At 39.0% G+C, this 16,575-nt stretch overlaps 1 protein-coding gene across 1 annotated transcript in view; it reads left to right on the top strand.

Annotated features, from left to right (window-relative positions):
• The first annotated feature begins 12,938 nt into the window (after positions 1-12,938).
• Positions 12,939-16,575, top strand: part of zbtb7c (zinc finger and BTB domain containing 7C) — a 21,079-nt gene continuing 17,442 nt past the window's right edge. The window contains exon 1 of the mRNA XM_079486782.1: positions 12,939-13,113. The gene's annotated coding sequence lies outside the window, so the exon portion shown is untranslated. The remainder of the gene's footprint in view (positions 13,114-16,575) is intronic.

The raw sequence follows: 16,575 nt of genomic DNA, 5'->3' as shown, positions 1-16,575 counted from the left end.
ACGTTACATCAATATTTGCTGAGAAAATGACCCCAGGACCGTAATGCAGCTATTTTTTATTTCTATATCAATTTACATCTACAGTTATGCATTTATCCAAAGCGACTTACTGTACATTGCATTGTACTATACATTTGTTTCTGAGTATGTGCAATCCATTGGATCGAACACATGACTTCGGCGTTGCAAGCGCTGTGGTCTAAACCAACCTTTATTTATATTTCATACACATCTTTCATGAAACACACACACAGGACCATTTCTTTGCAAAGTAAAAGCACAATTAAAGTCTAAAGGCCATTTGCTATCATTTTTCTAAAGTTACCACAGCTTTGTGAAACAGACCTAAGTGAATTACAAATTAAACAAAAACTCAAGCACTGTGGCATGTTACATGTCATTTTTTAAACATGTGGCATGTTTGAAGTTGAACATCTTTAAAACATGTTTCTGTTGTTTGCGTTTTTTAACACAACCTCATTACTGAGAAAACAATTCTTACACTGTTTGTAAATGTGGATTCACAGAAGTGAGGTGGCAGAAGATCTTTATATGTATTTTTGTCATGTATTTTGTATACAAGCAAAAGGAAATTGGTTGCATTAGTCTCCATCTGAGACCACAAATTACAATCCCATCGCTCACAAAAAAACCAAGCTGAAAACACAAATGTAGAAGAGTCCCGTTTGAACATTAAGACCTCTTTAAATAAAACCGACTGCAGTGGCTGCAAGCCTGAAAAAACAAGGGGTAAATAATATAAAATAAAATATAGAAACAAATAATAGAAAAAATTGAAAATAAGTTATAAACTCCATCCCAGATTTCAATATTATAAATTATTCGATCGACTCCATAATATACTGTATATGAACAAACCAAATATATAAATAAAAAAGGTTTATAAATATCTGAATGTCATTGTATGAAATAAAATCTTTGCAAATACTTTTCTATTCATTTTAAACAGTTGTATCTATTGTTTAAAACTGTAAGGACAAACAAATGAAGACATTGATGAGTAAAAGCTTAGACACATTTGGAACATTCACATAAATAGATGTTCAGTAAGATTATCTAAAGAGGTCATCACCCCGTGTTTTGCTGGTATCAGGACAGGAGGAAGTTTAAGGGGTCAGAAAGAGATATGGCAGTTTAACATCCCACGGTTGTTTCTCAACACAGACCGAACACACAAACCAAATGCTCAGAGCCTGCATTAAGCGCTATCTTAGTCAATTTAACTAACTTTCCAAATTTGAGTTCTTTTAACAAGGGTTTTATCTTTCCACAACAGACTGATTCGACAAATTGATAGACAAACTGCTTGAGTCAAACACATTCGTTTTATCAGCATTTACCTTCCTGTCTGCGGTAAATGCTCTGAGAAAAACGAGAAAAAGCTAAGGGAATCTGCCACTAATCTTCAGGGTTCAGGTCATGTCTGATGAGTTAGCCCATGTTCCCCTGAGTGATAAAATCTGACCTGGTTGCCGTGCCGACAGTGATGTCTGAGCCAAACGGCCGGAGATGAAGGGTTAGGTGTAATGACAGCGTTAAGACTTAAACCATCACACTTACTGTGCACAAAACAACAACATCAAATCAACCTCTTCCTCTCTTCTTCATCTCAGATGTGTCGCTTTTTGAGAGATTTGAAATCTATTAAACATTGTCTTTATACAGTGACATTTGTGACTAGAATATATATTCATGAACCAAAAAGAGAATCCAGCGTCAAATAATATATATTTGATTACACATTGAGCAAGTTTACTTCTAAATTGGTTAACAGTCTGTCCATCCCTCAGCGATCGCAGGTAAACAGGCCGAGGTATTGGTCATTATTGGCTTAGAAATGAGAGAAAAAAGACAGACAGACTGAAAGACAAGTGAAATTATGTTGGTGGTCCCAGAGCACGCTTTTCGCCTTTGGGCAGAGCAGAAATGCCCTCGAACCCGAGCTGATTACTGTCACTTCAGCAGCCAATACACTAAATACACTGTTCTATTCAACATTAACTGGAACCAGTGAAAACACACACACACACACTGGAGAGCTGTCGTCTCATACAGGAAGATTTGCTTTTCAAAACAAAATAAAACTGAGCAGGATTCAAGTTATATACAAGTCGATGAGATTTGATGAAATACACTAAAAGGGCCACACTCATGAAACACAAGCAGAAGAAATCACAGTCGTGGAATATATTTAATATGAAATGTTTACTTGTTTGACTTGTTTATATGACTTATCTTGCATGCAAGACATTTTGTGAACATTGCATACAGCCGACAGGAAAATAAAGTGTAAAGAGTGGCGACCTTGAACCTCCGAACTTGGGTTGCCCTGTACATTTTCTAAAACAATTTTCAAGCACTCATCAAGAGGACTGGGTTCATTTTCCGAGAGACAGAAACATGGAACTGTTCTCAATTTAATGTCATTGTTCTTAGGGCGAGACTTTAAAACATTTCTGTGTTATTTTAAACCCAGCGTTGGGTCAAAAAGGGAAATGATGTAACGGTTGGATTGTAAATTTACCTATGTTGGGTTGTTTCAGCGCAAAATGCTGGTGTGTTTTAATTAGGTTGACCTCCGGGGGTCACATTTGTCGATTGCATGTCATCGTCTTATTTCGGATTATTTCAAGAAAGCACGGTTACATTTCGAGGTAGGAATGAAACTACAATTATTACGTCTTAAAGGTTCAGTGTGTCATTTTTTGGAGGATCGATTGACAGAAATGCAATACAATATACAAAACGGTGTCTGCAGAGGTGTATAAAGAGCTAACAGAATGCAGCGGTATGTGTTTATTACCTTAGAATGAGCTATTTCTATCCCCTTGCATGTATTTCGCCATGTTCTGTCAGCCGTCGTAGTGTTTTGAACAGGAGGGGAAGGGGTGGTGTGAGCGGTTGGTTGTAATTTGCAACTTTGCCGCTAGATTTCACTGACTGGACCTTTGAGAGAAATACATGTTAACTTTATACTGTTTTTTAACTGAAATAAAACAACCTCAATGACGTATGCGGTCCACAAATGCAGATACAGCCGAAATCCTGGGCAGGACACATCCCGGAAAACGGTCACACAGGTTTTAATCCAGCGTTAGATCAAATATAAGCATTTTCACTACGGTTGGATGTGTCCCTTTTTGACCCAACTCTGGGTTGAAAATATTTTTTTAAGTATAAAACAATTTGGTGATTTTTCATTTTTCTATACATGTGTGTGTGTGTGTGATTGTGCACATCAGCTCGACATAAACGCATAAAGATTATTCAAGTGAATATAAATTGCACCTATTCATAACAGCTGTTGGGATTTAATGAAGCGGTATTGTTTTTATTGTTGTATACCGGCGGAAATGTGCGCATTAGCAGCTCATTAAAGACGGAGGATCATCAGGCGTCTCACCTCTACAGGCTAATGAGAGAAACCTCCAGGCACTCAGACCCTCCTCCACAATCCTCCTCCCTGGAACACTGGAGCTGTGCTGGGATCACATGAATGGAGATGAATGCTAATGACATCCTGACCCATCAAGGGTCAAAAACCCTCCTACTAGTGACAAACACACAAAAAAGCATAATTTTTTTTACTAATATAGAAACACTATTTATGTTTTCTATACCATGGCAAACTATACTGGTATATAGACTATCATAACAGTATCCTGCTCAAATAAACCCGTTTTAGTCACCATGGTTGTTTGTGGGAGTCGTAGTTTTCATTTTCCGGTGAAGTCCTGTGGCAAATACCGTCTGTGTACGAATAACCAAAGCCGAGACACTTTTAGATCACAGGTGTATCCGTAGCGATTAAAGTAAATATTTTTTTTTCACAAAAGTTATTTATGAAACTAATAGTTAGTCAAATTGAGACGTCAGTTTATTAGTCGATAATAACAGTAAACTGCATATTTATTTCACGTGTTAGATGACAGGAACCTAGAAACTGCAGGAACTTTAAAAAGCAACCAAAACCAAATAAAGTAGGCAGACTGAGAAAGTTACACTGACATAACAAAAGATGTAAAACGTTCAAATCTGTTTAAATAAAGCTGTGTTGATTTGGTAATGAATTATAGAATATATTCAATATATTATCTTAAATTAAAATGAGCAAAAGCAATGAGCACAAAAATAACGATGATATAAGAGATAGAGAGCGAGGTGTGAGGTGGTTTCTGTAAGGTCATCTGTGTAGATCACACAGTGGGTGTATGTGGTGTGGGCAGACAGCCGTTAGCTAACTCACCAACACTAACTACACTCATCAAGATCACCAGCCCTTAGTTCACTCAAGCTCTCAACACAAGTGTGAAAACACTTCTATCTGGCCAATATATCTTCAGATTCATTCAAAGGTAACCTCTCATCTGCTTCCTTATGTGCCGTCAGGCTTTTATACCAGATTCAAATAAAAATGCATTTTCACGACACAAATTCGGATTACGCCTCATCATGTTCTTTTAGCAACATCCTTGTGTAATAGATTTAATATCCCACAGGAAAGTTTGTTTAGGAGATCCATGTTCTTACGAAGGCGTTCTTAGTTTTACTTTAAACTTTGTCTCGGGATGTTTGTAAAAGGACCAAAAACAATTGTTTGCTTGTGGCAAATCTGAGCACATTTTGAGACACTGACTACGTTTACATGCGCACCAAAATTGTTATTATTTCCAATAATCCGACTAAGGACTAAACCACAGTTAAATGTTTGCACGACATCGGAAAACCTCTTTGCTACCGAGTTTTATTAGTCGGATTATTTGCGTTAATACACATCACGAACGTTGATCTCAGATACTGTGTAGGGATTCGTTACTTGCTATGGTTTTAATATATTCGCGTCAAATGCAAAACAGCATAATGTTGACATATATTATGGTTATTGAATATAAAAATATGATGTAAAATGCCTCCGCAACGCGTTCGTGCTGTTTCTGTGTGAAGGTAGAGAGCAGAGACTGCTGAAAGCGAGTTGCGAGACGGTAAAACTTCAGACTATCATGTTTACATTACGAAGTGCAGTATAGACTTGCACACATTATTATCATCGGCTCTTTGCGACAGGATACACACACGGGAGTGGTCAACCGTTTGACAGCAAACAAAACACCATGGCTTCATATCTTGGTTTCCGAACAGGACATGAGGATAATGTTAACAATTCTTACAGAAATTGCAGTGCCTCGATGGCCGTCAGAGCAGTAATGGCGTTATGGACCGTTCGGGAACGTTGGATAGAGTCACGTGGGGACGTAAAATGACGTATAATCGATCTATGTACCATAACATTTAAAACAGCAACATGAAATGTATATTCCTAAAGCAACTTATGTAAACACCTTTATCATAAAATTGTCTTACTCAGAATAAGGCAAATCATTTGATTACTGATGTCCATGTAACCGTAGTCATTGAACGACAGCTATATAGTTCACATACAGTATGTATTGTATAATTCGTTGCTGTGAGTTGGCTGTGGGATGGCTGGTGTGGGAGGGTCCAGTCGTGCGTGTTGTATATTTAGGTGGATTCTGCCCATGGGTTGGCGTGTTGTGGGAGGGTCTGATGGCGTAGCCCATCTGCAGGCCTGAATTGCAGGTTGCGTCTGAGCGCAGGGACTCAAACTAAGATAAATAATGAGAGTGAAGCCGACTGAAATAGCCTCCCCCGTCGCCTCTGCGGTTCTGTCCTTCTCTCAGAGCGTCCAGACCCGACTGCCTCGGCATACTCCTCTCTGGTTAGCATCCTGGCTAAATTTGTTTGCTGGGCTCCTGTAATTAAGCGTGTGTGTGTGTGTGTGTGTCAGAGTTTAGATACACGCTGGCAGCTGGCTTCACTTCACCACTAGTTTCTTCCCTTTGGGAGACTAAATAGTCGCAATAGCGTTCAACAGCAAGTGCTAGAAGGTGGGTGTTTGTATTACTGAACAAAATCAGTTTGGCAGACTGCCGGAGCCGGTAGCCTTGTGGTTTGTGCTACACATATGGCGCTGTTGCGCTCTGGGTGACCCGAGTTTGTGTCCGGCTCATGGTCCTTTCCCAATCCCACCCCTCTCTCCCCCACTTTGCTTTCTGCCCTCTCGGTGTTACTTTACAAATAAAGGCAAACGCCAAAAATAAATATTAAAAAAGATTATATTGGCGAATTAATCAGACAGACACAACAGACCAAGAGACAATGATACTGTTTCCAACCTTGTCTACCCACAGATATAAAAATGGAATAAAAGAAGAGGAAAGATTCAAAAACGTACACTAACCCTCCTCTCTCAAGAGGTATTATTCTGGCTTTTGTTAAAACTAGTAAACTTTGTATTAGCACCTATTGTACTGTTGCTCTTTTATGACATATCGCTTATTGCTCCCTGAACTCTTTGTAAGTCTCTTTGGATAAAAGCGTCTGCTAAATGACTCAATGTAAATGTAGATTCTAGTCATCTCTTCTGGAGATTTAGAGGAAATCTCAACAATGTCTTTAACTGTTTTGATTTGTCGAAGTCCACAATCTAAAGTCAGCCGCAGAAGACATCTCAATAGAAACTCAAACATTTCGCTTCAATCTGCTTTCTTCGTTTTTTAAAAAACTCTTATTTGCTTTCTAAAGCTCACAGCTGATTAATGTGTCTCGAGGAAATCAGCGATCCTTCTGAGAAGCGAATGCTTCCTGAATTCTGATCAAGTTTTGTCAATGACTCTTCATTTCCAGCCCGTCCTCTCTCGTGTGTGTGGGGGCGACTTTCAAAGATGCAGTGACTTAGATCGTTTTACATATTTAAAGTGAGAGAACAAGCAGTGACCCCCATCTACTCACCCAAGAGAGGGTCAAATCATAGCAACCACCCAAACTCCAGCGGCCCGCTCACACTTCTGAATCATACATTACATAAGACACACACACACACATGACATGATCACACAAACATTTTCCTAATGTTCTCAACTGATATTGACATGTTTGTGCTTAAGGAAATACATTTCCATGTCTGAAATGTTCTTCAATGGTTCTTAAGGGTTCTGGGACGGCCGTGTGGTTCTTCAGAATTAAAAAGTGCTTTGTTTCAATTTAAGTTAATCAGATAAGCACATTGGTTCTATTTGTTATTTACATAAATGCAAATTTTTCTAATCGCACTGGTATGATGAACTTTGTGGTTTTCTCTCTGTCAGTGTATTTTCCTTTGAGTCACTCTTTAAAAAGCAAGTAGATTTTGATTATATGCATGATAAGATTTGGTTGGTTAGTTAGTTAGTAACGTATGGGCCTGGGGGTAAAAACCATAACTATTTCACACATTTCTCTATGGTCGGCTTTTCAAAAGTACCTTATTGTATGTTTCATTGGATTGAATTATTGTCCCCCGTCTGCTGGCTTTGATGTCCCAGATTAGGATCGTTTCGAATGAACATGCACAGTCTTATTCCAATTATGCTTAATAAGCTGATAACAAGTAAGGTCATGTAAACGCGTAAGCAAAACCCGCTCAACAGAGGTAGTTTTTGCCCATTACTCCGATTTCGAGCTGCATGTAAACGCCTTTACCGGTTTTCTCTCAGTTTTCTTTATGTGCGCATGTCTGACAGCGCAACAGTAAAAGTCTCAAATGGAAGTACCAGTAAAATAACACATAAAAGTCCGCTCTCTAATCATGTAGTTGATGTAGAGACGACCAAATGATAAACTGTTGTTGCATATGCTGGTTCTGCGGACATGAGAAGAGATATAAAAATACAGCTTCTCATCGTTTTCCTGCTGCATTTTGAATTACTAAACAGCCTATCGATGGTGACGTCACTGCACACGAGAAACCCGGCAAGTCTCAAACTTCCATCTAAACACGGTTTTCTGCGAAGCCGGTTTATTACTATACATATAAACACGTGAAAAACAGGTTTCTTTTATAAATATCAGTTTTTTTTGTGCATGTAAAAATGTCATAATGTTGATTTCCTGCGATTAGTCACACGATGCATGTGGACTCTACTCGTCTGCCGATTGTTTGGACACACTGCACTGTATACATCTAAAAACCATTTGAAGTTTGGACACAGCTAATGTATTTTCTTTATTAGACCTTATAAACCTTCAAATGTAATGGTACATGTGTAATATGACAAAATACGTTTAAAATTGTAATTATTCATTTTGTCCACCTAGTTTGGAAAACAGCTCTGACAGGCTGAATGTTTTTTTTCTCATACTTCCATTTTTTACGATAACTTTATTGTTATTCTAAAATTTGTCAGTTTTCATAAATAATGTGTCCAAACGTTTGACTTGTGTGCATGTTGCACAGGTAGTGTTTTTACGGCACGGATCCTTTAAGAGCACACCACACAGATTGAAAAAGCTTGTAAAGTAGAAGAACAGTTGTGGATTGTGAACATGCAATTTCTCTCTTGAATGACATACACACCCCAACCCAACACGGGTCTCCTGTCCCAACCCCGGCACATCACAGCCGATCTGTCATTGTGGTGATCAGATGAAAGAGTGAAGGCAACTACAGGTCAGCCCTTTCTGTCGGCGGTCGGTTAAACCAGTGTTGCCAGCAGCCGGGCCCGAGTGTCCGGCGAGCAGCCACCCCGCCTCACTGTCTCCCACCACACTGAAACAAGCACGTCTATTTTAACCACACGCCACTGAGATGCTTTTACCCATAATCCCCTGCTGACGAGCTACGCCCTCCTGCTCTGCTGGGGTTTCAATAGTTAGCTGGAGTGATTACTACTCTAGCTGTGTTTAAATTCCACTAAGCAACATGCGGTCACCCTTAGACTAGTCCGCTCACTGACCGTCTGATAGATTTCACTGGCTTAGTATTACACACCAATAAAATTGATGAAAATTAATACTTATGTCAACATTCTGTCGTATACGCGCTTACCTTCTCCATCTCTAAACATTTGTGATTTCGATTGTTGTTTTCTGACAATGTTTTACGGTTCTGTTGTGGTCCAAAACAAGGTCACGGAACATTCTCATCACATGGAAAGGTAAAACACAATTTTTAAATAAATGCGTACTGCTCACAAAACACAGGACATATTAGATTCGCTTTGTTTATTTTCTAAATATCTGCACAGTTTTTTTTGGGGGGAGGTTGTTAAATCTGCAGAATGAATGTGATAGAGTACTTTTAATTCGTTTTTTCTATTTCTATTTCGATATTATTTTGAACTATTCATTAAAGGGATAGATCACCCAAAAAAATCATCATTTACTCACCTTTGAGTCTCAGTCTAAATCTGTATAGATGTCTTTGTTCTGATGAACACGGAGAAAGATATTCAAACAGATCTTGGACCCCATTGACTACCATAGTAGGAAAGAAATACTTTATAATATTTTGTTCTGTTGAACACAAAAGAAGATATTTTGAAGAATGGAGGACAACAAACAGTTCTGGGGCACACATTTTTCCTACTATGGGAGTCAATGGGGTCCAAGAACTGTTTGGTTAAAAGCATTCGTCCAAATATCTTTCTCTTTGTGTTCAACTTAACAAAGAAATTCACTAACCCATGAACCATCTCTTTAAACAAGACAAATGGTACCCAACTGAAGGATGAGAGAATGATTTCATGGATGTTTTCCAGAGTTAATCTAGTTTAATAACATGGTGAACTTCCTGCCTAACAAACCACAAGAAGAAGAGACGGGCAATAAAAGCTTTGTAACCTTTAGAAATTGACATCACACTTCCTGTCTCTTAAATAACAGAAACTCAAACCAAATGCTTCTCATCTGAAATGTGAAGGGACATGATGAATGTTTCGCATCTTACAGGAGCAAGTTAAGTTGCATGACCACAAATTTGTACTAAACAGTGTTTTCCGGATTGAAACGTGTGCGTGTCTGTGAGCAAACTGCTTGATAAGCACGTAAACTTTTTATAATTAATAATTTGTCACATTGTTAAAATGAAAGTTGGTGATTTGAGGCTTTCAGTCTTAGTGGGGTCCGACATCAGTATGAGCTGACAGGACTCAGAGGAGTTTTTCTGACTTTAGTACCTCTATTAATGAGCAAATCGTTGCATCTTTCTGACATCACATGCTTATCAGCAACACTGTGCCAAAGTTTGAATTCTGTGATTTTATTATGTTGAGGAACGTTCAGATAAGATGCTCAAATGATGCTGTGAGTGGCTTAATAATCTTTGCTGTGTCACTAATACACAAAACATCTGAATTAAAAATCATTGGTTGATCAAAACTGGTCTGTAACAAGTGTCTGATACATGTGAAGTCAATGCGAGGTGTGGCATAAAGTTAATTTTGGACCTTGAATGAAAGAGAAACATACTTCAACAGGCAGGTTTAAACATGAGAGCGAGCGAGTTCACAGTGAGGGGGTTTGGTTTACCGTGGTACAGCTCTACTAAACTAGACCCACCCACCCCGAGAGAGAGAGAGAGAAAGAGAGAGAGAGAGAGGACGGGATAGGTGAGAGGAGAAGGATGTGTGTGTGTGTAAAGTGTGTAGGAGAGGCTAAGAAAAACATTCCGGACTGGCAGCAACATCTTGGGAGAGGGTGAGAGAGAGAGAGAGAGAGAGAGAGAGAGAGAGAGAGAGAGGGGGTGAGGTAATATCTATGAGTGTGTGGTTGGATTACATTCCTTACCTTGTCCTCTCATGCAGTGGGTTGTGAGACCAGATAGAGAGAGAGAGAGAGAGAGAGAGAGAGAGAGAGAGCGAGGGGTGATTGGCGTGAACCAGTCAGACCACTCCACGGGTGTAGCTTCTCACTACATGAACGCAGGACAAACATTTCACGCCTCTTAAAAATATAAAGCATACAGTTTAAATGTCTGAAAATAATGTTTAACATGTATGACAGTCATTACATTTTAAGCCGTCAAGAATGCAGTACCTTAAGGTCCATGTTATCACGGTGGGATCTCACAGCATTCTAGAAAACCCGAGAACAAGTGACCTTGTGTACAAACATGTTCAATATATACCGTATATATATTAAAAAAAATACATATGTACAGTTTTAGTGAGAGAGAGGACAGGAAGCGAAGTGGGATAGAGAAAGGACCAGCAGATGGAAATCAAACCCGGGTCGCCCAATGCCGCACCACATGTCGGCTACAATGTTCAATATTTTAACAACAATTTAGCTATAAGCGAGAAATACTTCTGTAAATGTTGTGGTATTGCATTTCTGTGTTATAAACACATCTCTATGTTAAAATACAGATTTTTAATCTTAGGTTTCCAGTGTGATTTTACGCTCCACTGTACACGCATCCTTTTTTGTAAGCAGAAAGCTGTATGTCGTGGGAAAGTTGGGTGGGTTGGTCATGTGTGTGTGTCAGGGTGTGTCTACACTGTACAGAATCTTTACACATTGGCAGGAGGCTGACCCTTTACCGTAACTGTTACCGTAAAGTGATTTCGAGATTATTGTATTATGAGACGTGATGTGGTGACCTGCAGTGTGACATTATTTACTTCATCTAAACGTTTTTTTAATAATCTTGTAAAATTGTTATACATGCGGTTTTGTGAGCTCATGGTTACTGAGGTCAATTAATGTGATCTTCTGTAGATGAGCTAGAACAATGCTTTTTTACATACATTTTAACCTGAAGTGTGCGCGTGTGTGTGTGTGTGTGTGTGTGTGTGTGCATGCGTGCGTGCGAGACCAGGATGAAGGTTTTTGCCACTTACTTATTGCAGAGGGAAAGACACACACACACACACACACACACACACACACACACACACACACACACACACACACACACACACACACAGACACTACAGGAAGTGGTTGGTGTTTGCAGTTTCAGCTAACATAGTGAGATCTCATCTATGGCTCGGTCTCATTTCTGACACTCTGTGATCTCAAAGAGAGAACAGACAGAGGAACAACCTCGACTCGTGTACATCACTATATTCTGAATTACAACCAACATCACTGAATGACAGACGGACATATTACTTGATATCATATGCATGAATAATTCAAATGTATTTAACATACAGTTGCATACAGCTGTATACTGTGCGAAACTTTAATACGCAGAACTAACGTTACTGTGTTATTTTGACCTTCATGACAGTGGATTCCATCAGTCCCTCTTTATCCAACCCACGTAACCGATACCGATTTTCTTTTATTTAAAAGATCATGACATCTCTTGATTAATGAATCTGTGAATTAAAACCCAGCAATCGAAGTGCATAGGAACGCATTGAGCCGGGCAAACAAGTATTAATCTTGATGTGTAAATGATGGCGTTTACACAGCGCCAATGACAAGGTAAAGCGTTCGGCGCTGTTTGCCCGATGCATTGTGTCATTATCTGTGCGGCGCACGCCTGCGTTCACAAACACCTTACTCATGAGACTTGCAGAAAAATGCCCACTCCCTTCTTTAGGTGGGTATTAATGGTTCTGCCCACGGCTCTTGAACCCCTCCCTGGGTTCGATACGATAGCAGCGCGGAGAGTGAATGCTGGGAACTCGGCCACGATAAGAATTAAAAGACTTCTTTCATATGTCTGAGTCAAACGCATTAGCTTTATCAACGCTAATTCAAGTACAGCATGCATGGACACACACACGGTTTCCAAAGGACTGTGATTAATGATATATTAAATATAGATTTAGCATCGAGAGCTACAGTAGTCTTATGCAAGAAGCAGGCTACAATGGGAAATGCATTATGTGTGTGTATAACATAAGTGTGTGTGTTTTTTGCATATTCAGGATTTACATGGCAAAAAAAGTGTTTAAGAGCATGTTAATAAGTGCCTACACTCAGGTACGCCGCAAGGGTGTGTGTGTGTGTGAGGTGCACGTCAGGTGGACACGTGCGGCCGGCTGCCAAATACTTCTGGTTTGGAGGGAGGGGTGGGTGGGTGTGAACTGTTGTTAAGTCTCTCTCCCTCTTGCTCTCTCTCTGATTCGCGACACACCTTGTGTGCAAAACTCCTCTCCTTATCTCTCTCTCTCCCCGTCGCTCGCTCTCTCGCTCTCTTGTATGCGTTCACTTTCACATGTTTGAGCTGGAGGATAGCAGTTTCCTGACACGACGAGACTTCTGTCTGAGACGCGGCTCCCTCTGCAACACCTAAAGGTCAGAAACCACCACTGTCTCTCTCGCTCTCTGTCACTCGCTCGCTCTGTCTTACTGCTCCATCACTGCATGCGTGAGTGGAAATGGTTTCTTTTGGCACCTCTGTGACTCTGAATACTTCTTGAAAACTGTAACTCTGAAGTGCCGTCTGTGGGACCCCCCCACCTCCTCATTCTCAGCGTCTCTTTAATTAGAAAGTCTAATGGAGTAAAATGAGATGACAGGTCAGGGACGGGGGTCTGATGCTATCGCTGCATCACCCCAGTGTTTCCCTGCAACCCAACACGCATTTAAGAGAAATCAGTCTGCAGGTAAGACGAGCGAATCCTGCGGACAACTTTATGAATTACGGAGATACTTTATAAAAAAATGAGAAAAATGTCAGGGGGAGAATGTAAAATTGTTTCGCTAAATATATTTGCGCTTGTTTTTAGTTGTCTGTGATGATCCAGACTAAATAAAGTCAATTGACAATTGCTTTTTTGTCATAGTTAATGTTGAAAAATAGTGTCTTGAAGCATTGCAAGTTTATCATTCCGCTCAGTGTCTATGTGTATCAAAATATCTTTACAATAAATCTAACTATAAAACAATATTTTAAGTGTATCTTAAAGAATTTTTTTAAATTGTTAATTAATTTGTATTTTGTTAATTGTCTTTTGTAAATCGGTTTGGATAAAAGCGTCGGCTGAATGAATAGATGTAAATGTTTACACTTAATAAGATTTATAATACAAAAGACTCTTATCACTTTATCTGAGTGAAGAATGAATCCATACGTCATGATAAATGATAAAATATTCAAATGTGTTCATTAATTGTGCTCGGGTTAAGCGTGTAAATACAGCAAACTCTTTTCATTAAAGTGAATGTGAACTTTAAATCAGATATTTTTAACACAAACATATTTTTAAAAATGCTAAATAAAAACGAGCAATGCTTCCATAGATGACCTCATTTGTAAGTCGCTTTGGATAAAAGCATCTGCTAAATGACTAAATGTAAATGTAAAAGTAGAGAGAGAGAGAGAGAGAGAGGTTTGTTCAGAGTGGTCAGGGACACCATATATCAGGTGAATGGGCAGATGACCGTCACCATTAATTATTCATTGGTTTTAATTGCGGCCGTGACGTTCCATCAGGCAACCAGATTTCCTTCCAATGCCAAGAAACTTCTTTCAAATCGATCGGATGTGTCTGAACTCAGCAGTGATGACATTGTGTGAGATGACACACAAACTCCTGCCTTACGCCCGCTGTCACTCTTTTACACTTAAAGGAGACGAGACGGAACGAGAGCGAGTGGGGTTATGCTGGGATACGTGCCACGCCTTTGTCTATTGAGTCACCGGCACAAGGTTTATCAATGTTGAACCTGATCCGAAGCGCTCTTTTGTTACACCGTGGATACTTTTACATTGACGGGTTCTCGAACATTTGAGAGTGAGCTGCACACCGCGGGCTCTCCGCAGGAGGGTGAAAACATAACTAGAAACTGCAATGAAAGTTCCTTGTACACATGAACTCGTGTATGTAGTTGAACGTAGATACTTTTTGTTACTTGCTACATACTTTTGTGCAGCAGAACGGTAGATGTTTTGCAGTGCTCGGATTGGCTGGATTAGTTTTTAACTTTGCTTTATTAATGCGTTTGGCAGAAGATTTTATACAAAGTGACTTGCTTTGCATTCAAGCTATATATTTGATCAGTATTTATGTTCCCTGGAAATCAAACCCCTGACCTTTTACATTTACAATTATGCATTTGTCAGACGCTTTTATCCAAAGCGACTTACATTGATTATACTATAGACTTGTTTCTTAGTATGTGAGCTACTGTTAAAAATAAATCTAGCTGCTCTATTTTATAATAAGAAAAATGTCATATTCTGATCCATTAACTTAATTTTTTCGTAAAATAATTTAACCTTAATTTTAAAACAATACGTTCGTTTTTATTAATTTAACAAAGTTATTCAGAAGTTTTTAAGACAAATATGTTTTTACAAACGCTAAATAAGAGTTATTTTAAGTCTTCATTTATTTATTCCAAGACGGGCATCCGTTTCACAGTTGGCATGTAAACTGTCAGTTTTAACATTTTGGTTTTACCTGAACAAACTAAACGATGTTTATTAAAACGTTAAGGGATTAAATATACAGTTTGTACTGTGTAAAAGTCATTATATATTAAGAGGGGATATCTGAGTTTCACATCACAAATGGAAAGTTTATGGATTCACACATATTGAATCTCAATGCTCTTCCCGTGCCTCTAATCTTTATAAAAGCATTCGTGGGTTGGTGAAGAAAGTATGTGAGTGTGTGTGGTGTTGGAGGGGTGTGTGTGTTTGTGTGTTGGTGGAAGGGTGTGTGTAAATTAAGTAAATCTCATCTGTCAAGCCCCTATAGAATGTCCTTACCTCACCTTCACCGGTAAAGAGAGAAAGTGATTGAGTTTAACTCTCCCTGGTAACCCGTGATTATTTCTCTATAGTCCCAGCGAGTGAGCTAAACTACTATTCATAGATATTCAAAGAATTCAACAAGTGTTTTTTCGAACCCTCTCCCACACGTTATGTGCTTCTGGTCACATGATTAATCGCCCTCAGAAACCGGAAAATGAATCACTAATTTCAGTGAAAACGTTCACTGTATATTTCTTCTAACGTTGTGTATTTATTTAGCTTTTTTATAGATAAACATTGAACACAACCAAATAGGTTAAATCCTTTATAATCGTCATCTATAATCTCTCTTTAACACACTTTAATTAACACACTTAAAGGGACAGTTCACCCCACAATTAAAATTCTTTCATCATTTACACATCCTCATTTCATGTCAAACCTGTATGGTTTACTTTCTAGTGCGAACACAAAAGAAGATCAGACAACACTGAACACCATTGACTTCCGTTGTATAAACACAAGACATTTCTCAAAATATCTTTATATATAATAAAGAGTCATGCAGATTTAAATTAACATGAGGGCAAATAAATGACAGATTTTATTTTTGGGTGAACTGTCCCTTTAAACTATATTATATACTATTGCAAAACTTTACACGGTTATTTTAGTCGACAGGCGAATATTAGTGGACATTAACTTGTGAACTATATCATATACCTACAGAACTGTTTATATACTATTGTTGTGTGTAACTTTACTGTATTACACTATGAATGTATGTCTTTGTACTGCCTTCCACAGACTTTCTCAATCGCCTCTTCTCTGGTTAAGTTAAACCCTGAGCTGAGTTAGATGTCAGCCCAACGCTCTGCGGCTCGCGGGTTTGACTTCAATGATTGACTCTGGTTTACTGTATGAAAAGTGAGTGTGTTATGAGAGCAGCTGATCGGGGAACATCTAAACTCCTGTAGGTGTTTCCTGTGTGAGAACCGTCACTGTAACCAGTGGCAACTCCCCGCCTCTCTCTCTTTCTCTCTTTATGGGTAAAT

Source organism: Barbatula barbatula, assembly GCF_947034865.1.
Source record: "Barbatula barbatula genome assembly, chromosome: 22".
Classification (NCBI taxonomy): domain Eukaryota; kingdom Metazoa; phylum Chordata; class Actinopteri; order Cypriniformes; family Nemacheilidae; genus Barbatula; species Barbatula barbatula.
Note: the sequence above shows the minus strand (reverse complement) of the source record. Positions and strands in the feature narration are given on the sequence as shown.